The 25,000-nt window shown below is 48.9% G+C and overlaps 1 pseudogene; it reads right to left on the bottom strand.

Annotated features, from left to right (window-relative positions):
• The window catches only part of LOC124006463, a 278,406-nt pseudogene that overhangs the window by 32,190 nt on the left and 221,216 nt on the right, over positions 1–25,000 (bottom strand).

The raw sequence follows: 25,000 nt of genomic DNA, 5'->3' as shown, positions 1-25,000 counted from the left end.
CGTGGTAGTAGTATGATAGTAGTATACTCACAGATGCAGTAATACTCCTGGCCCATGTGGTAGTAGTATGATAGTAGTATAGCGGTATACTCACAGATATAGTAATACCCATGACCCACGTGGTAGTAGTATGATAGTAGTATACTCACAGATGCAGTAATACTCCTGGCCCATGTGGTAGTAGTATGACATTAGTATAGTAGGTTCAGGTTCCCTCGGAGAGTTCATCAATGAGCTTGATGCCTTGATAAGCTCCTTTCCTGAGGACGGCTCACCTCTCACAGTTCTGGGCGACTTTAACCTCCCCACGTCTACCTTTGACTCATTCCTCTCTGCCTCCTTCTTTCCACTCCTCTCCTCTTTTGACCTCACCCTCTCACCTTCCCCCCCTACTCACAAGGCAGGCAATACGCTCGACCTCATCTTTACTAGATGCTGTTCTTCCACTAACCTCATTGCAACTCCCCTCCAAGTCTCCGACCACTACCTTGTATCCTTTTCCCTCTCGCTCTCATCCAACACTTCCCACACTGCCCCTACTCGGATGGTATCGCGCCGTCCCAACCTTCGCTCTCTCTGCCCCGCTACTCTCTCCTCTTCCATCCTATCATCTCTTCCCTCTGCTCAAACCTTCTCCAACCTATCTCCTGATTCTGCCTCCTCAACCCTCCTCTCCTCCCTTTCTGCATCCTTTGACTCTCTATGCCCCCTATCCTCCAGGCCGGCTCGGTCCTCCCCCCCGCTCCGTGGCTCGACGACTCATTGCGAGCTCACAGAACAGGGCTCCGGGCAGCCGAGCGGAAATGGAGGAAAACTCGCCTCCCTGCGGACCTGGCATCCTTTCGCTCCCTCCTCTCTACATTTCCCTCTTCTGTCTCTGCTGCTAAAGCCACTTTCTACCACTCTAAATTCCAAGCTTCTGCCTCTAACCCTAGGAAGCTCTTTGCCACCTTCTCCTCCCTCCTGAATCCTCCCCCCCCTCCTCCCTCTCTGCAGATGACTTCGTCAACCATTTTGAAAAGAAGGTCAACGACATCCGATCCTCGTTTGCTAAGTCAAACGACACCGCTGGTTCTGCTCACACTGCCCTACCCTGTGCTCTGACCTCTTTCTCCCCTCTCTCTCCAGATGAAATCTCGCGTCTTGTGACGGCCGGCCGCCCAACAACCTGCCCGCTTGACCCTATCCCCTCCTCTCTTCTCCAGACCATTTCCGGAGAGCTTCTCCCTTACCTCACCTCGCTCATCAACTCATCCCTGACCGCTGGCTACGTCCCTTCCGTCTTCAAGAGAGCGAGAGTTGCACCCCTTCTGAAAAAACCTACACTCGATCCCTCCGATGTCATCAACTACAGACCAGTATCCCTTCTTTCTTTTCTCTCCAAAACTCTTGAACGTGCCGTCCTTGGCCAGCTCTCCCGCTATCTCTCTCAGAATGACATTCTTGATCCAAATCAGTCAGGTTTCAAGACTAGTCATTCAACTGAGACTGCTCTTCTCTGTATCACGGAGGCGCTCCGCACCGCTAAAGCTAACTCTCTCTCCTCTGCTCTCATCCTTCTAGACCTATCGGCTGCCTTCGATACTGTGAACCATCAGATCCTCCTCTCCACCCTCTCCGAGTTGGGCATCTCCGGCGCGGCCCACGCTTGGATTGCGTCCTACCTGACAGGTCGCTCCTACCAGGTGGCGTGGCGAGAATCTGTCTCCTCACCACGCGCTCTCACCACTGGTGTCCCCCAGGGCTCTGTTCTAGGCCCTCTCCTATTCTCGCTATACACCAAGTCACTTGGCTCTGTCATAACCTCACATGGTCTCTCTTATTATTGCTATGCAGACGACACACAATTAATCTTCTCCTTTCCCCCTTCTGATGACCAGGTGGCGAATCGCATCTCTGCATGTCTGGCAGACATATCAGTGTGGATGACGGATCACCACCTCAAGCTGAACCTCGGCAAGACGGAGCTGCTCTTCCTCCCGGGGAAGGACTGCCCGTTCCATGATCTCGCCATCACGGTTGACAACTCCATTGTGTCCTCCTCCCAGAGCGCTAAGAACCTTGGCGTGATCCTGGACAACACCCTGTCGTTCTCAACTAACATCAAGGCGGTGGCCCGTTCCTGTAGGTTCATGCTCTACAACATCCGCAGAGTACGACCCTGCCTCACACAGGAAGCGGCGCAGGTCCTAATCCAGGCACTTGTCATCTCCCGTCTGGATTACTGCAACTCGCTGTTGGCTGGGCTCCCTGCCCGTGCCATTAAACCCCTACAACTCATCCAGAACGCCGCAGCCCGTCTGGTGTTCAACCTTCCCAAGTTCTCTCACGTCACCCCGCTCCTCCGCTCTCTCCACTGGCTTCCAGTTGAAGCTCGCATCCGCTACAAGACCATGGTGCTTGCCTACGGAGCTGTGAGGGGAACGGCACCTCAGTACCTCCAGGCTCTGATCAGGCCCTACACCCAAACAAGGGCACTGCGTTCATCCACCTCTGGCCTGCTCGCCTCCCTACCACTGAGGAAGTACAGTTCCCGCTCAGCCCAGTCAAAACTGTTCGCTGCTCTGGCCCCCCAATGGTGGAACAAACTCCCTCACGACGCCAGGACAGCGGAGTCAATCACCACCTTCCGGAGACACCTGAAACCCCACCTATTTAAAGAATACCTAGGATAGGATAAGTAATCCTTCTCACCCCCCCTTTAAGATTTAGATGAACTATTGTAAAGTGACTGTTCCACTGGATGTCATAAGGTGAATGCACCAATTTGTAAGTCGCTCTGGATAAGAGCGTCTGCTAAATGACTTAAATGTAAATGTAGTATACTCACATATGTAGTAATACTCCTGGCCTGCATGGTAGTGGTAGTAGTATGATAGTAGTATAGCGGTATACTCACAGATATAGTAATACCCATGACCCACGTGGTAGTAGTATGATTGTAGTATACTCACAGATGTAGTAATACTCCTGGCCCGCGTGGTAGCGGTAGTAGTATGAGATTAGAATAGTATAGTAGTATACTCCCAGATGTAGTAATACTCCTGGCCCACGTGGTAGTGGTGGTAGTATGATATTAGTATAGGAGTATACTCACAGATGTAGTAATACTCCTGGCCCACGTGGTAGTAGTAGTATAGTAGTATACTCCCAGATGTAGTAATACTCCTGGCCCACGTGGTAGTGGTGGTAGTATGATATTAGTATAGTAGTATACTCCCAGATGTAGTAATACTCCTGGCCCACGTGGTAGTGGTGGTAGTATGATATTAGTATAGGAGTATACTCACAGATGTAGTAATACTCCTGGCCCACGTGGTAGTAGTAGTATAGTAGTATACTCACAGATGTAGTAATACTCCTGACCCACGTGGTATTGGTAGTAGTATAGTAGTATACTCACAGATGTAGTAATACTCCTGACCCACGTGGAACTACTCACAGATAGCCCAGGGAGAAGGCGCTGTAGCGTTGGAACTTCTCTGCCCACAGATGTAGTAATACTCTGCCCCACGTGGTAGTGGAAGTAGTATAGTAGTATACTCACTGAGAATTTGATTGGTGCGTGTAGGGGCGGTTACACTCCCACCTCTTGAAGCCCAGCTGGGGGTCACAGGTCCTGTAACCACGGTAGCTGACCATGTAGAGGATGTACTGCTCCCCGGTGCCCACCACGCGCTGGCTGTCATTGTAGTGGGGACAGTAGATGTCCAGGTAGTCGTTCACATTCACCTGCACCGTGTAGCCCTCCCTACGCAGACTGGAGAGACACAGCAGAGGAGAGGTGGCGCGTTAGGAGCAATCATCTAATCAATTAATCAGTATGTAAATCTATCAATCAACCAACCAATCATTAAATGAACCAGCTGATTAACCAACCAATCAGCCAACCAATCATTCAATTAACCAATCAATTAATCAGTATGTGTATCTCCCCAAGCTGACTCTGGGCAGGGCTGTCACTGCAGGATTCTGTTGTCAAGTCAGAGTCAAGTGAAGCACTGGATGTCATAAGGTGAATGCACCAATTTGTAAGTCGCTCTGGATAAGAGCGTCTGCTAAATGACTTAAATGTAAATGTAAATGTAAGTGTCATGTTTATAACCAGAGACACACTCTTCACTCTCTATCCTCATAACCAATCATTCCCTGTTACACAGTCTTGCCTCCTGACCAATCACACCCTGTTACACACAGTCCTGCCTCCTGACCAATCACAACCTGTTACAGAGTCCTGCCTCCCGACAAGTCACACCCTGTTAACCTGTTTTGGGTAGGGGGCAGCATTTTCCCTTTTGGATAAATAGCGTTCCCAAACTGAACTGCCTCCTACTCTGTCCCAGATCCTAATATATGCATACTATTATTAGTATTGGATAGAAAACACTCTGAAGTTTTTAAAACTGTTTGAATCATGTCTATGTCTGAGTATAACATAACTTATTTAGCAGGCGAAACCCTGAGGACTTATTATTTTTAAGTCTGTCTTTTCAATATGTTTTCATGGGGAATCCAGAATTCTAATCAACTTTCTTGCAGAACTTTCCTACCGCTTCCACTGGATGTCACCAGTTTGTAGAAATTGGTTGAGGTTTTTCCTTTGTTTAATGAAGAAGTACCATAGCTCAGAACGAACGTCACTTCATGTGTACCTTTTGATAGAGGCTCGTAACCAGAAAAGTAGCGTCAGTTTGTTTTGCTCCTGTATTGAACACAGATCATCCCGTCTTCAATTTGATCGATATATACGTTTAGAAATACCTAAAGTTGTATTACAAAAGTAGTTTGAAATGTTTTGGCAAAGTTTACAGGTAACTTTTAAGATATTTTGTAGCGACGTTGCATAAGTTGGAAGCGGTGTTTTTCTGGATCAAACGCGCCAAATAAATGGACATTTTGGATATATATCGACGGAATTAATCAAACAAAAGGACCATTTGAGATGTTTATGTGACATATTGGAGTGCCAACAAAAGAAGCTTGTCAAAGGTAAGGCGTGATTTATATTTTATTTCTGCGTTTTGTGACGCGCCTGCAGAGTTGAAATACGCTACTCTCTCATTGTTTACTGTTGTGCTATCATCATCTTATGCTTTCGCCGAAAAGCCTTTTTGAAATCTGACATGAGGCTGGATTCACAACGAGTGTAGCGTTAATGTGCTATCTTGCATGTATAATTTAATGAAAGTTTGATTTTTATAGAAATGTATTTGAATTTGGAGCTCTGCATTTTCCCTGGGAGAGAAGGGAGAGAGAAAGGGAGAGAGAGAGGGAGAGAGAGTATGTGTAGGGAGAGAGAGAGGGAGAGAGAGGGAGAGAGAGTGTGTGGAGAGAGAGGGAGAGAGAGTATGTGTAGGGAGAGAGAGAGGGAGAGAGAGAGAGAGGGAGAGAGAGTGTGTGGAGAGAGAGGGAGAGAGAGTATGTGTAGGGAGAGAGAAAGGGAGAGAGAGGGAGAGAGAGGGAGAGAGAGTATGTGGAGAGAGAGGGAGAGAGAGTATGTGTAGGGAAAGAGAAAGGGAGAGAGAGAGGGAGAGAGAGAGGGAGAGAGAGAGGGAGAGAGAGTATGTGTAGGGAGAGAGAAAGGGAGAGAGAGAGGGAGAGAGAGGGAGAGAGAAAGGAGAGAGAGAGGGAGAGAGAGTATGTGGAGAGAGAGGGAGAGAGAGTATGTGTAGGGAGAGAGAAAGGGAGAGAGAGAGGGAGAGAGAGTATGTGTAGGGAGAGAGAGAGGGAGAGAGAGAGGGAGAGAAAGTGTGAGAGAGAGAGAGTAGGGAGAGATAGAGTATGTGTAGGGAGAGAGAGTATGTGGTATGTGTAGGGAGAGAGAGTATGTGGTATGTGTAGGGAGAGAGAAAGGGAGAGAGAGTATGTGGTATGTGTAGGGAGAGAGAAAGGGAGAGAGAGTATGTGTAGGGAGAGAGAAAGGGAGAGAGAGAGGGGAGAGAGAGGGAGAGAGAGAGGGAGAGAGAGTATGTGTAGGGAGAGAGAAAGGGTAGAGAGAGAGGGAGAGAGAGAGTATGGGTAGAGAGAGGGAGAGAGAGTATGTGTAGGGAGAGAGAGAGGGAGAGAGAGAGGGAGAGAGAGTGTGTGTAGAGAGAGGGAGAGAGAGAGAGAGGGAGAGAGAGAGTATGTGGAGAGAGATAGAGAGTATGTGGAGAGAGATAGAGAGTATGTGTAGGGAGAGAGAGTATGTGGTATGTGTAGGGAGAGAGAAAGGGAGAGAGAGTATGTGTAGGGAGAGAGAAAGGGAGAGAGAGAGGGAGAGAGAGAGGGAGAGAGAGAGGGAGAGAGAGTATGTGTAGGGAGAGAGAGTATGTGGTATGTGTAGGGAGAGAGAAAGGAGAGAGAGAGAGTGTGTGGAGGGAGAGAGAAATGGGAGGGAGAGAGAGGGAGAGAGAGAGGGAGAGAGAGTATGTGTAGGGAGAGAGAGAGGGAGAGAGAGTGTGTGTAGAGAGAGGGAGAGAGAGTATGTGTAGGGAGAGAGAGGGAAAGAGAGAGGGAGAGAGAGTGTGTGGAGAGAGAGGGAGAGAGAGTATGTGTAGGGAGAGAGAGAGGGAGAGAGAGTGTGTGGAGAGAGAGAAGGAGAGAGAGTATGTGGAGAGAGAGGGAGAGAGAGAGGGAGAGAGAGTATGTGTAGGGAGAGAGAGGGAGAGAGAGTGTGTGGAGAGAGAGAAGGAGAGAGAGTATGTGGAGAGAGAGGGAGAGAGAGAGGGAGAGAGAGTATGTGCAGGGAGAGAGAGGGAGAGAGAGTATGTGGAGAGAGAGGGAGAGAGTATGTGGAGAGAGAGGGAGAGAGAGTATGTGGAGAGTGAGGGAGAGAGAGTATGTGGAGAGTGAGGGAGAGAGAGTATGTGGAGAGAGAGGGAGAGAGAGTATGTGGAGAGAGAGGGAGAGAGAGTATGTGGAGAGAGAAAGGGAGGAGAGAGAGTATGTGGAGAGTGAGGGAGAGAGAGTATGTGGAGAGTGAGGGAGAGAGAGTATGTGGAGAGAGAGGAGAGAGAGTATGTGTAGGGAGAGAGAGGGAGAGAGAGTATGTGGAGAGAGAGGGAGAGAGAGTATGTGTAGGGAGAGAGAAAGGGAGAGAGAGAGGGAGAGAGAGTGTGTGGAGAGAGAGGGAGAGAGAGTATGTGTAGGGAGGGAGAGAGGGAGAGAGAGAGGGAGAGAGAGTATGTGGAGAGAGAGGGAGAGAGAGTATGTGTAGGGAGAGAGAGGGAGAGAGAGTATGTGGAGAGAGAGAAAGGGGAGAGAGTATGTGGGAGAGAGAGAGAGGGAGAGAGAGTATGTGGAGAGAGAGGAGGGAGAGAGAGTATGTGTAGGGAGAGAGAAAGGGGAGAGAGAGGGAGAGAGAGTGTGTGGAGAGAGAGGGAGAGAGAGTATGTGGAGAGAGAGGGAGAGAGAGTATGTGTAGGGAGAGAGAAAGGGAGAGAGAGTGTGTGGAGAGAGAGGGAGAGAGAGTATGTGTAGGGAGAGAGAGGGAGAGAGAGTATGTGGAGAGAGAGGGAGAGAGAGTATGTGTAGGGAGAGAGAGGGAGAGAGAGTATGTGGAGAGAGAGGGAGAGAGAGTATGTGTAGGGAGAGAGAAAGGGAGAGAGAGAGGGAGAGAGAGTGTGTGGAGAGAGAGGGAGAGAGAGTATGTGGAGAGAGAGGGAGAGAGAGTATGTGTAGGGAGAGAGAAAGGGAGAGAGAGTGTGTGGAGAGAGAGGGAGAGAGAGTATGTGGAGAGAGAGTATGTGTAGGGAGAGAGAGAGGGAGAGAGAGAGGGAGAGAGAGGGAGAGAGAGTGTGTGGAGAGGGAGAGGGAGAGAGAGTGTGTGGAGAGAGAGGGAGGTTATGTACAATGTAGAACACCAAATAATGCATGCAGAGCAGAATTAGGCCGATACCCACTAATGATCAAAATCCAGAAAAGAGCCGTTAAATTCTATAACCACCTAAAAAGAAGCGATTCCCAAACCTTCCATAACAAAGCCATCACCTACAGAGGGATGAACCTGGAGAAGAGTCCCCTAAGCAAGCTGGTCCTGGGGCTCTGTTCACAAACACAAACACACCCTACAGAGCCCCAGGACAGCAGCACAATTAGACCCAACCAAATCACGAGAAAACAAAAAGATAATTACTTGATACAATGGAAAGAATTAACAAAAACACAGAGCAAACTAGAATGCTATTTGACCCTAAACAGAGAGTACACAGTGGCAGAATACCTGACCACTGTGACTGACCCAAAATTAAGGAAAGCTTTGACTATGTACAGACTCAGTGAGTATAGCCTTGCAATTGAGAAAGGCCGCCGTAGACAGACATGGCTCTCAAGAGAAGACAGGCTATGTGCTCACTGCCCACAAAATGAGGTGGAAACTGAGCTGCACTTCCTAACCTCCTGTCCAATGTATGACCATATTAGAGACATATTTCCCTCAGATTACACAGATCAACAAAGAATTCAAAAACAAACCTAATTCTGATAAACTCCCATATCTACTGGGTGAAATTCCACAGTGTGCCATCACAGCAGCAAGATTTGTGACCTGTTGCCACGAGAAAAGGGCAACCAGTGAAGAACAAACACCATTGTAAATACAACCCATATTTATGCTTATTTATTTTATCTTTTGTACTTTAACCATTTGTACATTGTTAAAACACTGTATATATATATATATAATATGACATTGGAAATGTATTCATTCTTCTGTATGTGTAATGTTTGCTGTTCATTTTTATTGTTTATTTCACGTTTGTTTACTATCTACTTCACTTGCTTTGGCAATGTTATGTAAACACATGTTTCTCATGCCAATAAAGCCCTTGAATTGAAAGTGAAATAGAATTGAGTGTGTGTAGAGAGAGGTATTGAATTGATTATGAATTGAATTGAGTGTGTGTAGAGAGAGGTATTGAATTGATTATGAATTGAATTGAGTGTGTGTAGAGAGAGGTATTGAATTGATTATGAATTGAATTGAGTGTGTGTAGAGAGAGGTATTGAATTGATTATGAATTGAATTGAGTGTGTGTAGAGAGAGGTATTGAATTGATTATGAATTGAATTGAGTGTGTGTAGAGAGAGGTATTGAATTGATGGTGAATTGAATTGAGTGTGTGTAGAGAGAGGTATTGAATTGATATTGAATTGAATTGAGTGTGTGTAGAGAGAGGTATTGAATTGATATTGAATTGAATTGAGTGTGTAGAGAGAGGTATTGAATTGATATTGAATTGAATTGAGTGTGTGTAGAGAGAGGTATTGAATTGATATTGAATTGAATTGAGTGTGTGTAGAGAGATTGAGGTACAGAGAGAGTATGTGAGGAGAGAGAGGTATTGAAGAGGAACAGAGCCAGACTCAAGGACCCCAGGGTCAAATTGCCAGATGAGCTCTGGATCCCCCCCCCACACACACACACACCACTTGCCCCTATATACCCACAGCTCGTATATCAACGTTAACACAACGTCGCACACACATCACATGTCAACGTTCAAACGACGTTCCCCAAGCTCATATATCAGCATCACCCCTAAAAAGACTCTGGCTGACAGGGAGAGGTGGGCGGTGTGTGTGTGTGTGTGTGTGTGTGTGTGTGTGTGTGTGTGTGTGTGTGTGTGTGTGTGTGTGTGTGTGTGTGTGTGTGTGTGTGTGTGTGTGTGTGTGTGTGTGTGTGTGTGTGTGTGTGCGTGTGTGTGTGTGTGACAGGAGGAGATGGATTCTTCCCTGACATGAAAAGCTCTTATTTTTCTCCTCAGCTCAAAAACAAGCCCCTCCCTGTCTGTGTGAGAAGCTGCACACACACACACACACACACACACACACACACACACACACACACACACACACACACACACACACACACACACACACACACACACACACACACACACACACACACACACACACACACACACACACACACACACACACACACACACACACAGCAACACAGAAACACACACACACAGAGAAACACACACACACAGAGAAACACACACACACGGAAACACACACACACGGAAACACACACACACGGAAACACACACACACGGAAACACACACACACACAGAACACACACACACACACACACACACACACACACACACACACACACACACACACACACACACACACACACACACACACACACACACACACACACACACACACACACACACACACACACACACACACACACACACACACACACACACACACACACACACACACACAGAGAACCACACACACACAGAAACACACACATACACACACAGAAACACACACGCACAGAGAAACACATAAAGGCCATATGAATTCACAAGGGGTCAGCAGAGTGACACTGCAATCTCCAGCTCCCCTCTGGCCCTCCTTCTCTCCATCTCGCTTCTATTTCACCTCTCTCCATTACTCTCCCCTCCATCTCTCCATTACTCTCCCCTCCTTCTCTCCATTACTCTCCCCTCCTTCTCTCCATTACTCTCCCCTCCATCTATCCATTACTCTCCCCTCCATCTCTCCATTACTCTCCCCTCCATCTCTCCATTACTCTCCCCTCCTTCTCTCCATTACTCTCCCCTCCATCTCTCCATTAATCTCCCCTCCTTCTCTCCATTACTCTCCCCTCCATCTCTCCATCACTCTCCCCTCCATCTCTCCATCATCTCTCCCCTCCATCTCTCCATCACTCTCCCCTCCATCTCTCCATCAATCTCCCCTCCATCTCTCCACCACTCCCCTCCCCTCCATCTCTCCATCACTCTCCCCTCCTCTCCATCTTGCTTCTATTTCACCTCCACCACTCTCCCCTCCATCTCTCCATCACTCTCCCCTCCATCTCTCCACCACTCTCCCCTCCATCTCTCCACCACTCTCCCTCCATCTCTCCATCTCTCCATCACTCTCCCCTCCTCTCCATCTCGCTTCTATTTCACCTCCATCACTCTCCCCTCCATCTCTCCATCACTCTCCCTCCATCTCTCCATCACTCTCCCCTCCTCTCCATCTCGCTTCTATTTCACCTCCACCACTCTCCCCTCCATCTCTCCATCACTCTCCCTCCATCTCTCCATCACTCTCCCCTCCATCTCTCCACCACTCTCCCCCTCTCCATCTCGCTTCTATTTCACCTCCATCACTCTCCCCTCCATCTCTCCATCACTCTCCCCTCCATCTCTCCACCACTCTCCCCTCCTCTCCATCTCGCTTCTATTTCACCTCCATCACTCTCCCTCCATCTCTCCATCACTCTCCCCTCCATCTCTCCACCACTCTCCCCTCCTCTCCATCTCGCTTCTATTTCACCTCCATCACTCTCCCTCCATCTCTCCATCACTCTCCCCTCCATCTCTCCACCACTCTCCCCTCCTCTCCATCTCGCTTCTATTTCACCTCCATCACTCTCCCCTCCATCTCTCCATCACTCTCCCCTCCATCTCTCCACCACTCTCCCCTCCTCTCCATCTCGCTTCTATTTCACCTCCATCACTCTCCCCTCCATCTCTCCATCACTCTCCCCTCCATCTCTCCATCACTCTCCCCTCCATCTCTCCACCACTCTCCCCTCCATCTCTCCATCACTCTCCCCTCCATCTCTCCATCACTCTCCCCTCCATCTCTCCACCACTCTCCCTCCATCTCTCCATCACTCTCCCTCCATCTCTCCATCACTCTCCCCTCCATCTCTCCACCACTCTCCCCTCCATCTCTCCACCACTCTCCCCTCCATCTCTCCATCTCTCCATCACTCTCCCCTCCTCTCCATCTCGCTTCTATTTCACCTCCATCACTCTCCCCTCCATCTCTCCATCACTCTCCCCTCCATCTCTCCATCACTCTCCCCTCCTCTCCATCTCGCTTCTATTTCACCTCCACCACTCTCCCCTCCATCTCTCCATCACTCTCCCCTCCATCTCTCCATCACTCTCCCCTCCATCTCTCCACCACTCTCCCCCCTCTCCATCTCGCTTCTATTTCACCTCCATCACTCTCCCCTCCATCTCTCCATCACTCTCCCCTCCATCTCTCCACCACTCTCCCCTCCTCTCCATCTCGCTTCTATTTCACCTCCATCACTCTCCCCTCCATCTCTCCATCACTCTCCCCTCCATCTCTCCACCACTCTCCCCTCCTCTCCATCTCGCTTCTATTTCACCTCCATCACTCTCCCTCCATCTCTCCATCACTCTCCCTCCATCTCTCCACCACTCTCCCCTCCTCTCCATCTCGCTTCTATTTCACCTCCACCACTCTCCCCTCCATCTCTCCATCACTCCCCTCCATCTCTCCATCACTCTCCCTCCATCTCTCCACCACTCTCCCCCTCTCCATCTCGCTTCTATTTCACCTCCATCACTCTCCCCTCCATCTCTCCATCACTCTCCCCTCCATCTCTCCACCACTCTCCCCTCCTCTCCATCTCGCTTCTATTTCACCTCCATCACTCTCCCTCCATCTCTCCACCTCTCTCTCCTCCTCTCCATCTCTCCTCTCCATCTATTTCACCTCCATCACTCTCCCCTCCATCTCTCCATCACTCTCCCCTCCATCTCTCCATCACTCTCCCCTCCATCTCTCCACCACTCTCCCCTCCATCTCTCCATCACTCTCCCTCCATCTCTCCATCACTCTCCCCTCCATCTCTCCACCACTCTCCCCTCCATCTCTCCATCACTCTCCCCTCCATCTCTCCATCACTCTCCCTCCATCTCTCCATCACTCTCCCCTCCATCTCTCCATCACTCTCCCCTCCATCTCTCCACCACTCTCCCCTCCATCTCTCCATCACTCTCCCCTCCATCTCTCCATCACTCTCCCCTCCATCTCTCCATCACTCTCCCCTCCATCTCTCCATCACTCTCCCCTCCATCTCTCCATCACTCTCCCCTCCTCTCCATCTCGCTTCTATTTCACCTCCATCACTCTCCCCTCCTTCTCAATTCAAATAATGTCAATTAAATTCAAGGTTTTATTGGCATGCGAAACATGTGTTAACATTGCCAAAGCAAGTGAGGTAGATAATATATAAAGTGAAATAAACAATAAAAATTAACAGTAAACAGAAGTTTCAAAACAAAGACATTACAAATGTCATATTATATATATATATGTATACAGTGTTTTAACAATGTACAAATGGTTAAAGGACACAAGATAAAATAAATAAGTTCTTCACTTCTCTCCATCTCACTTCTATTTCACCTCTCTACATCTCTCTCCCCTCCATCTCTCTCTCTCCATCACTCTTTCATTCTTTCCATTCTCTTCAATGTTTTTTTCTCCCCTTTTCTCCCCTCTCTCACTCACTCTCTCTCTTCCTATCACTCTCTCAGTTCTAGGTCACGTCTCCAGGGAGATTATTATTCAATTATTAAATGCTGCTCCAACGTCTCCCTTCCTCTCCATCTCTCCATCACTCATTCACGCTTCCTCTCCATCCCTCCCTAATCTCCTCTTTTCCTTTATTAATGCCTCCTCTTTCAGTCCTCTTCTCCTCCTTTTCCTTTCTATCCCTCTCTCTTATGTATATGAGGGGAGAAGATACACACCTCCCTCCCATCCTCTGTTCTCTTACACTCTCTCTCCCCTTCTCACTCTTTTTCTCGTTACATCACATCGTTCCCTCCAGTACTCTTGCAGTTCTGAGAGGAAGAAAAAAAATCATAAAACGCTTCAAGGGAACTATATTTATACAGTGTGAGGAAAGGAGAGAGGGAGGAAATAGAGTGGTAAAGGGTTGTTGCACCAGGGAGCCATGGATGCAAATGTAGTGAGAGCACAGAGGGAGAGAGAGAGAGAGAGAGAATGAGAGAGAGAGAGAGAGAGAGAGAGAGAGAGAGAGAGAGAGAGAGAGAGAGAGAGAGAGAGAGAGAGAGAGAGAGAGAGAGAGAGAGAGAGAGAGAGAGAGAGAGAGAGAGAGAGAGAGAAGAGAACGAGAGAGAGAGAGGGGAGAGAGAGAGAGAGGGAGAGAGAGAGAGAGAGAGAGAGAGAGAGAGAGAGAGAGAGAGAGAGAGAGAGAGAGAGAGAGAGAGAGAGAGAGAGAGAGAGAGAGAGAGAGAGAGAGAGAGAGAGAGAGAGAGAGAGAGAGAGAGAGAGAGAGAGAGAGAGAGAGAGAGAGAGAGAGAGAGAGAGAACGAGAACGAGAGAGAGAGAGGGGGGGAGAGAGAGAGAGAGAAAGAGAGAGAGAGAGAGAGAGAACGAGAACGAGAGAGAGAGAGGGGGAGAGAGAGAGAGAACGAGAACGAGAGAGAGAGGGGGAGGAGAGAGAGAGAGAGAGAGAGAAAGAGAGAGAGAGAGAGAGAGAACGAGAACGAGAGAGAGAGAGGGGGAGAGAGAGAGAGAGAGAGAAAGAGAGAGAGAGAGAGAGAGAACGAGAACGAGAGAGAGAGAGGGGGAGAGAGAGAGAGGGAGAATGAGAGAGGGAAAGAAAGATGAGAGCGAGAGCAGAGAGAGAGAGAGCGAGAGAAAGAAAGATAGAGAGAGAGAGCAGAGAGAGATGGCCTACAGTAATCTGATGAGGGATCATTTCACATCTCAGATAAAAGGATGCTCTGTGATTCTTCTTGCACTTGTATGTGCATGTGTGTATGCGTGCGTGTGTGTGTGAGCATTTGTGTGTGTAGTTGTATGATTAGAGCATGTTCCCTTAATGAGCCAAGCGTTTGTATTTGATATTTAGTTGATCAACACACACAGTGTCCGCCAGTAGAAGAAGGGGAGAGAAAATGAGAGAAGGTGAGTAGAGGAGAGAAGGAGAGGAGAGAAGTAGAGGAGAGGAGAGAAGGAGAGGAGAGAAGGAGAGTAGATGAGCGAAGGAGAGAAGGAGAGGAGAGAAGGAGAGGAGAGAAGAACAGGAGAGGAGAGAAGGAGAGGAGAGAAGGAGAGTAGAGGAGCGAAGGAGAGAAGAGAAGTAGAGGAGAGAAGGAGAGGAGAGAAGAAGAACAGGAAAGGAGAGGAGGAGAGAAGGAGAGGAGAGAAGGAGAGTGGAGGAGCGAAGGAGAGAAGGAGAGTAGAGGAGAGAAGGAGAGGAGAAAAGAACAGGAGAGGAGAGAAGGAGAGGAGAGAAGAAGAACAGGAAAGGAGAGGAGAGAAGGAGAGGAGAGAAGGAGAGTGGAGGAGCGAAGGAGAGAAGGAGAGTAGAGGAGAGAAGGAGAGGAGAAAAGAACAGGAGAGGAGAGAAGGAGAGGAGAGAAGGAGAGGAGAGGAGAGAAGGAGAGGAGAGGAGAGAAGAACAGGAGAGGAGAGGAGGAGAGAAGGAGAGGAGAGGGGAGGAGAGGAGAGGAGAGGAGGGGAGATTTTAAAATCAAACTGCACTGGAAGGAAGAGGGGAATAAGAGTCAAACATGTACACAGAGGAGAGAGAGGGAGTCATGAATCATTTCTAGCCTATGGAAGCAGGCATAGACAGAGAGAGAGCAGTGTGACTGACACTCTCCTGCAGAAAAGCAGAGAGGAGATAGAATGAAGAGAGAGCGAGAGAGTAGAGACTGAAAGAGAGGAGATATAATGAAGAGAGGGAGGGAGGAGAGGATAACAGAGAGGAGATAGAATGAAGAGAGAGAGAGAGGGAGTAGAGGCTGAAAGAGAGGCGATAGAATGAAGAGAGAGGGAGGGAGTAGAGGCTGACAGAGAGGAGATAGAATGAAGAGAGAGAGAGAGAGAGGGAGTAGAGGCTGACAGAGAGGAGATAGAATGAAGAGAGAGAGAGAGAGAGGGAGTAGAGGCTGACAGAGAGGAGATAGAATGAAGAGAGAGAGAGAGGGAGTAGAGGCTGACAGAGAGGAGATAGAATAAAGAGAGTGATAGTAGAGGCTGACAGAGAGGAGATAGAATGAAGAGAGAGAGAGAGGGAGTAGAGGCTGACAGAGAGGAGATAGAATGAAGAGAGAGAGAGAGGGAGTAGAGGCTGACAGAGAGGAGATAGAATAAAGAGAGAGAGAGTAGAGGATGACAGAGAGGAAATAGAATGAAGAGAGAGGGAGGGCGTAGAGGCTGACAGAGAGGAGATAGAATTAAGTGAGAGGGAGGGAGTAGAGGCTGACAGAGAGGAGATAGAATGAAGAGAGAGAGAGAGAGAGGGGAGTAGAGGCTGACAGAGAGGAGATAGAGTGAAGAGAGTGTGAGGGAGTAGAGGCTGACAGAGAGGAGATAGAATGAAGAGAGAGAGAGAGGGAGTAGAGGCTGAGAGAGAGGAGATAGAATGAAGAGAGAGAGGGTAGAGGCTGACAGAGAGGAGATAGAATTAAGACAGAGGGAGGGAGTAGAGGCTGACAGAGAGGAGATAGAATGAAGAGAGAGAGAGAGAGAGAGGGGAGTAGAGGCTGACAGAGAGGAGATAGAGTGAAGAGAGAGAGAGGGAGTAGAGGCTGACAGAGAGGAGATAGAATGAAGAGAGAGAGAGAGAGAGAGAGAGAGAGAGAGAGAGAGAGAGAGAGAGAGAGAGAGAGAGAGAGAGGCTTTAGAGGCTGACAGAGAGGAGATGGAATGAAGAGAGAAAGAGGGAGTAGAGGCTGCCAGAGAGGAGATGAAATGAAGAGAGAGAGAGGGAGTGGAGGCTGACAGAGAGGAGATAGAATGAAGAGAGAGAGTAGAGGATGACAGAGAGGAGATAGAATGAAGAGAGAGAGAGAGAGTAGAGGCTGACAGAGAGGAGATAGAGTGAAGAGAGAGAGAGAGGGAGTAGAGACTGACAGAGAGGAGATAGAATGAAGAGAGAGAGAGAGGGAGTAGAGGCTGACAGAGAGGAGATAGAATGAAGAGAGAGAGAGAGAGGGAGTAGAGGCTGACAGAGAGGACATGGAATGAAGAGAGAGAGAGAGAGAGAGAGGGAGTAGAGGCTGACAGAGAGGAGATGGAATGAAGAGAGAGAGAGGGAGTGGAGGCTGACAGAGAGGAGATAGAATGAAGAGAGAGAGAGGGAGTAGAGACTGACAGAGAGGAGATATAATGAAGAGAGAGAGAGAGGGAGTAGAGGCTGCCAGAGAGGAGATGGAATGAAGAGAGAGAGAGAGAGAGGGAGTAGAGGCTGACAGAGAGGAGAGAATGAAGAGAGAAAGAGGGATTAGAGGCTGACAGAGAGGAGATGGAATGAAGAGAGAAAGAGGGAGTAGAGGCTGCCAGAGAGGAGATGGAATGAAGAGAGAGAGAGGGAGTGGAGGCTGACAGAGAGGAGATAGAATGAAGAGAGAGAGAGGGAGTAGAGGCGGACAGAGAGGAGATAGAATGAAGAGAGAAAGAGGGAGTAGAGGCTGACATAGAGGAGATGGAATGAAGCGAGAGAGAGGGAGTAGAGGCTGACAGAGAGGAGATGGAATGAAGAGAGAGAGGGAGTAGAGGCTGACAGAGAGGACATGGAATGAAGAGAGAGAGAGAGAGGGAGTAGAGGCTGACAGAGAGGACATGGAATGAAGAGAGAGAGAGAGAGGGAGTAGAGGCTGACAGAGAGGAGATGGAATGAAGAGAGAGAGAGGGAGTGGAGGCTGACAGAGAGGAGATAGAATGAAGAGAGAGGGAGGGAGTAGAGGCTGACAGAGAGGAGATAGAGAGTAGCCAGGGTTCAAATCTGCTGAGCTGGGACACGAGGGATGGAGGGAACGAGGAAGAGAGAGAAATAGAATTCAATTGAGAGGGAGCGAGAGGGGGAGAGAGAGAGATAGAGCGGGAGAGAGAATGAGTGAATGAGTGAGTGAGTGAGTGGGAGAGAGAGAGCGGGAGAGGGTAGATATGTATAATCAGCCACAAACTCAAATCCCTGGGGATGCTAACACACACACACACACACACACACACACACACACACACACACACACACACACACACACACACACACGCACACGCACACGCACACGCACACGCACACGCACACGCACACACACACACACACACACACACACACACACACACACACACACACACACACACACACACACACACAGGTGTCAGCTGTAGAGGTAAAGGTAGTGTTTTACTCTTGGGTACAGGAATCCGAACTTGCTCTCTGTCAGGACAGAATCATGTTTTTGACACATCCCCAAAACCCAGATTGAGGCTTTGATTAAATGTGTCCCTCAGTGAATAGATCTCAGACAGTATCAATGAGCCACTCACATGTGTGAAAGAGAGTGTGTGTGAAAGAGAGCGAGAGAGAGAGAGTAGAGAGAGAGAGAGAGCGAGAGAGAGAGAGTAGAGAGAGAGAGAGAGAGAGAGAGAGAGAGAGAGAGAGAGAGAGAGAGAGAGAGAGAGAGATGGTCCAGTCACCGGGACCACAAATACAAATTCCATCTAGACACTGTTGCCCTAGAGCACACAAAAAACTATACATACCTTGGCCTAAACATCAGCGCCACAGGTAACTTCCACAAAGCTGTGAACGATCTGAGAGACAAGGCAAGAAGGGCATTCTATGCCATCAAAAGGAACATAAAATGCAACATACCAATTAGGATCTGGCTAAAAATACTTGAATCAGTCATAGAGCCCATTGCCCTTTATGGTTGTGAGGTCTGGGGTCCGCTCACCATCCAAGACTTCACAAAATGGGACAAACACCAAATTGAGACTCTGCACGCAGAATTCTTCAAAAATATCCTCCGTGTACAACGTAGAACATCAAATAATGCATGCAGAGCAGAATTAGGCCGATACCCACTAATGATCAAAATCCAGAAAAGAGCCGTTAAATTCTACAACCTCCTAAAAGGAAGCGATTCCCAAACCTTCCATAACAAAGCCATCACCTACAGAGAGATGAACCTGGAGAAGAGTCCCCTAAGCAAGCTGGTCCTGGGGCTCTGTTCACAAACACACCCCACAGAGCCCCAGGACAACAGCACAATTAGACCCAACCAAATCATGAGAAAACAAAAAGATAATTACTTGACACATTGGAAAGAATTAACAAAAAAACAGAGCAAACTAGAATGCTATTTGTCCCTAAACAGAGAGTACACAGTGGCAGAATACCTGACCACTGTGACTGACCCAAACTTAAGGAAAGCTTTGCCTATGTTTAGACTCAGTGAGTATAGCCTTGCTATTGAGAAAGGCCGCTGTAGGCAGACATGGCTCTCAAGAGAAGACAGGCTATGTGCTCACTGCCCACAAAATGAGGTGGAAACTGAGCTGCACTTCCTAACCTCCTGTCCAAAGTATGACCATATTAGAGAGACATATTTCCCTCAGATTACACAGATCCACAAAGAATTCGAAAACAAATCCAATTTTGATAAACTCCCATATCTACTGGGTGAAATTCCAGTGTGCCATCACAGCAGCAAGATTTGTGACCTGTTGCCATGAGAAAAGGTCAACCAGTGAAGAACAAACACCATTGTAAATACAACCCATATCTATGCTTATTCATTTTATTTTGTGTCCTTTACCATTTGTACATTGTTAAAACACTGTATATATATATAATATGACATTTGTGGTGTCTTTGTTGTTTTGAAACTTCTGTATGTGTAATGTTTACTGTTAATTTCTATTGTTTATTTCACTTCATATGTTGTCTACCTCACTTGCTTTGGCAATGTTAATAAGGAAGTAGAGAATTCAAGCAGCTTTTCGCAGCTTTTTGTTAAAAATCGCGCAACATTTCAGTGCCCTGCTATTCATGCCAGGAATATAGTATATGCATATGATTAGTATGTGTGGATAGAAAACACTCAGACGTTTCTAAAACTGGTTAAATCACGGCTGTGACTATAACAGAACGTGCGTTTCATCGAAAAGTGCATGAAAATATGATCACTGAAAATGGAAAAAAATATCCATCCGCGACTTCAAGGAATTGTTCAAAGTGAACCGAATTAAAGTAGGCAGACGTTGCAGTCCCTACAGCTTCCACACGTTGTCTAGAGTCTTGTCATTTGATTCGCAATTTATTCTTGGTTCGGTTCAAGGGAACTCATTCCCTCCGGTCTCCGACCGGATGTTTTGATCGAGCTCTCTATGGACATGTTTTATACACGGACAGCTAATGAATTTACATCGCCTCCTGATGAATTTTATCGCTTATTAACGTGTACTAATACCTAAAGTTGCATTACAAAAGTATTTCGAAGTTTTTGTGAAAGTTTATCGTCAACTTTTTGAATTTTAAAAAATGACGTTACGTTATGAAACGCTATTTTTTCCGTTTATCACACAGTATTCTTAGATCGATATCTAGGCTATATATGGACCGGTTTAATCGAGAGAAAAAAGACCCTAAATGATGTTTATGGGACATCTAGGAGTGCCAAGAAAGAAGCTCGTCAAAGGTAATGAATGTTTTATATTTTATTTCAGCGTTTTTGGTTTGCGCCGGCTAACGCAAAATCTGTCCTGTTAGGTGACGTTGCAGTATTTTGAGGGTGCATGGTATCAGATAATAGCTTCTCATGCTTTCGCCGAATAGCATTTTACAAATCTGACTTGGTGGATAGATTCACAACGAGTGTAGCTTTAATTCAGTATATTGTATGTCAATTTTAATGAAAGTTTGAGGTTTATCAACCTCTATAGGTGGCGCTCTTTAACATTTCCGCTGATTGTGGTTCCCACCTCGGTACCACGTCCTTATTAACACATGTTTCCCATGCCAATAAAGCCCTTGAATTGAATTGAATTGAGAGAGAGAGATGGTGAGTGACAAAGAGTCAGATGATTATTCCATCTAATTGAATATCTGTTCATATTGAAGGGACATTGAGATCTGCCCTCTGTTGAATTAGAATGATGCCCTTCTCTCTCTCTCTCTTCCTCTCTCTCTCCTCCCATTCCTTTATCTTCTCCTCCCTTCTCTCAGTCTCTCTCTCCCTCTTCCTCTCTCGCTCCTCCCATTCCTTTATCTTCTCCCTTCTCTCAGTCTCTCTCTCCCTCTTCCTCTCTCTCTCCTCCCATTCCTTTATCTTCTCCACCCTTCTCTCAGTCTCCCTCTCTCTCTCTAGCTCCTCCCATTCCTTTATCTTCTCCTCCCTTCTCTCAGTCTCTCTCTCCCTCTTCCTCTCTCGCTCCTCCCATCCCTTTATCTCTCAGTCCTCTCTTCTCTCAGTCATTCCCTCTTCTCTTCTCTCAGTCTCCCTCTTCCTCTCTCCTCCCATTCCTTTATCTTCTCCACCCTTCTCTCAGTCTCCCTCTCTCTCTCTAGCTCCTCCCATTCCTTTATCTTCTCCTCCCTTCTCTCAGTCTCTCTCTCCCTCTTCCTCTCTCGCTCCTCCCATTCCTTTATCTTCTCCCCCTTCTCTCAGTCTCTCTCTCCCTCTTTCTCTCTCTCTCCTCCCATTCCTTTATCTTCTCCTCCCTTCTCTCAGTCTCTCTCTCCCTCTTCCTCTCTCGCTCCTCCCATTCCTTTATCTTCTCAGTCTCCCTCTTCTCTCAGTCTCCCATTCCTTTATCTTCTCCTCTCTCGCTCCTCCCATTCCTTTATCTTCTCCACCCTTCTCTCAGTCTCTCTCTCCCTCTTCCTCTCTCGCTCCTCCCAATCCTTTATCTTCTCCACCCTTCTCTCAAACTCTCTCTCCCTCTTCCTCTCTAGCTCCTCCCATTCCTTTATCTTCTCCCTTCTCTCAGTCTCTTCTCCCTCTATCCCCTCTACCTCTTTCCTTCACACTCCATCTCTCCCTCTATCCCCCTCTACCTCTTTCCTTCACACTCCATCTCTCAGGAGGTGTGTCTTCTGATTGATGACTGCATGGTGACTGATTGGGGAATGATGATTGCCACCTGTGAAGAGGGGAGAAGGAGAGAAAAGAAATACACACACGCAGGATACACACACAGGATACCTGTATCTGTAACTGTGTGTGTGTGTGTGTGTGTGTGTGTGTGTGTGTGTGTGTGTGTGTGTGTGTGTGTGTGTGTGTGTGTGTGTGTGTGTGTGTGTGTGTGTGTGTGTGTGTGTGTGTGTGTGTGTGTGTGTGTGTGTGTGTGTGTGTGTGTGTGTGTGTGTGTGTGTGTGTGTAGTGGTAGACTCAATTCTCCTCTCAGAAATCAATACCTGTCTACAGCATGTCCAACAGACTGGGAAATGCTGGCTTTTCTCAAGGCCACACACACACACACACACACACACACACACGCACAGTTATGGATACAGGTATCCTGTGTGTGTATTTCTTTTCTCTCCTTCTCCCCTCCTCACAGGTGGCAATCATCATTCCCCAATCAGTCACCATGCAGTCATCAATCAGAAGACACACCTCCTGTTTCCATTACCCAATCACATCCCCTTTCCGTGGTTTAAAAACCCATTCAGTCGTTTCCTCTGGAGCTCCATCTCTGTAAATCTCTCGGTAGATCTCTGGTTTTGTTTTCGCTACGACATGTCACTTTGTCCCCACCTGTGAGTATTGTTTTGTATGGTGTTTGATGGTGGGAAAAGGGGGTTCCAAGACAAGTCGCCCATGGACATACACTACCCGTAGGTAAATATTGTCTAAAGAACACTAGTTAGAACTGGGTGGACCACCCACTGTATTTATGGTTAGTAAGCTGTATTGAAGTAGTCTAGCTTAGGGGTATTTTGGGACATTTGTTTCTTTCCTTGGGTCCAGCTCAGCCCCTTTTCCTGCCCCTCCTTTACCGTGTGTTTGCAAATAAACCCTGATTTTTTGACGGTAGATATTAGTTGTCTGGTTATTTCGTTCTCACCGTTAATTTGTCACTATTACACTTTGCATGAGTTATGTTATGGGTCTCGATACCACACCCGCCCTAGACTGCCGGGCCAAAAGGGATTCGTAGCACGCACACACACACACACACACACACACACACACACACACACACACACACACACACACACACACACACACACACACACACACACACACACACACACACACACACACACACACACACACACACACACACACACACACAGCTCCCCTCATCATTGGTAATTGATCCAGGCATGACCTCTATCTTCACAGCATGCAGTCAAAATGTACTCTTCCTTTCTCTCTTCACCCCAGCTTCCTCCCTCTTTCCATCTTGTATCTTTCCCTCCACCTCTGTAATCCTTCCCACTGCTCTCTGTTGACGCTTCACCACCCCCTCCTCTCCTCATCTCTCTCTTCCCCTCCTCTCCTCATCTCTCTCTTCCCTCCCTCCCTCTCTCTCTGTCGACGCTTCACCTCCCCCTCCTCTCCTCGTCTCTCTCCTCTCTCCCTCCCTCTCTCTCTGTCGACGCTTCACCTCCCCCCTCCTCTCCTCGTCTCTCTCCTCTCTCCCTCCCTCTCTCTCTGTCGACGCTTCACCTCCCCCCTCCTCTCCTCGTCTCTCTCTTCCCTCCCTCCCTCTCTCTCTGTCGACGCTTCACCCCCCCCTCCTCTCCTCGTCTCTCTCTTCCCCTCCTCTCCTCATCTCTCTCTTCCCCTCCTCTCCTCATCTCTCTCTTCCCCTCCTCTCCTCGTCTCTCTCTTCCCTCCCTACCTCTCTCTCTGTCGACGCTTCACCTTCCCCTCCTCTCCTCGTCTCTCTCTTCCCCTCCTCTCCTCATCTCTCTCTTCCCCTCCTCTCCTCGTCTCTCTCTTCCCTCCCTCCCTCTCTCTCTGTCGATGCTTCACCTCCCCCTCCTCTCCTCGTCTCTCTCTTCCCTCCCTCCCCTCTCCCTCCCTCCTCCCCCTCCCTCCCTCCCTCCCTCTCCTCCCTCCCTCCCTCCCTCCCTCCCTCCCTCTCTGTCTCTCTCTGTCGACGCTTCACCTCCCCCTCCTCTCCTCGTCTCTCTCTTCCCTCCCTCCCTCTCTCTCTGTCGACGCTTCACCTCCCCCTCCTCTCCTCGTCTCTCTCTCTCCTCCCTCCCTCCCTCTCTCTCTGTCGATGCTTCACCTCCCCCTCCTCTCCTCGTCTCTCTCCTCCCTCCCTCCCTCTCTCTCTGTCGACGCTTCACCTCCCCCTCCTCTCCTCGTCTCTCTCTTCCCTCCCTCCCTCTCTCTCTGTCGACGCTTCACCTCCCCCTCCTCTCCTCGTCTCTCTCCTCCCTCCCCTCCCCTCTCTCTCTGTCAACGCTTCACCTCCCCCTCCTCTCCTCGTCTCTCTCTTCCCTCCCTCCCTCTCTCTCTGTCGACGCTTCACCTCCCCCCTCCTCTCCTCGTCTCTCTCTTCCCTCCCTCCCTCTCTCTCTGTCGACGCTTCACCTCCCCCTCCTCTCCTCGTCTCTCTCTTCCCTCCCTCCCTCTCTCTCTGTCGACGCTTCACCTCCCCCCTCCTCTCCTCGTCTCTCTCCTCCCTCCCTCCCTCTCTCTCTGTCGACGCTTCACATCCCCCTCCTCTCCTCGTCCCTCTCTTCCCTCCCTCCCTCCCTCTCTCTCTGTCGACGCTTCACCCCCTCCTCTCTCTCTCTCTCCTCCTCTCCCTCCCTCTCCCTCCCCTCCCTCTCTCCTCTCCCCCTCCTCTCCTCCTCTCCTCTCCTCTCTCCCCCCCTCCTCTCCTCCCTCCCTCCCTCTCTCTGTCGACGCTTCACCTCCCCCTCCTCTCCTCGTCTCTCTCTCTCCCTCCCTCCCTCCCTCTCTCTCTGTCGACGCTTCACCTCCCCCTCCTCTCCTCGTCTCTCTCTTCCCTCCCTCCCTCTCTCTCTTCCCCTCCTCTTCATCTCTCTCCCCTCCTCTCCTCGTCTCTCTCTTCCCTCCCTCCCTCTCTCTCTGTCGACGCTTCACCTTCCCTCCCTCCGTCTCCTCGTCTCTCTCCTCCCTCTCCTCCCCTCCTCTCTCGTCTCTCTCTTCCCTCCCTCTCCTCCCTCTCTTCCTCCCCCTCCTCTCCCGTCTCTCTCCTCCCTCCCTCCCTCCCTCTCTCTGTCGACGCTTCACCTCCCCTCCTCTCCTCGTCTCTCTCTTCCCTCCCTCCCTCTCTCTCCTCGCCTTCTTCCCCTCCTCTCCTCGTCTCTCTCTTCCCTCCCTCCCTCTCTCTCTGTCGATGCTTGTCTGTCAACCTCCCCCTCCTCTCCTCGTCCTCTCTCCTCCCTCCCTCCCTCTCTCTCTCTGTCTCTCTCCTCCCTCGTCTCTCCTCCCTCCCTCTCTCTCTGTCGACGCT

The sequence above is a fragment of the Oncorhynchus gorbuscha genome, linkage group LG19 (assembly GCF_021184085.1).
Source record: "Oncorhynchus gorbuscha isolate QuinsamMale2020 ecotype Even-year linkage group LG19, OgorEven_v1.0, whole genome shotgun sequence".
NCBI classification, from domain to species: Eukaryota; Metazoa; Chordata; class Actinopteri; order Salmoniformes; family Salmonidae; genus Oncorhynchus; species Oncorhynchus gorbuscha.
This window is presented reverse-complemented; position numbering and strand designations above follow the sequence as displayed.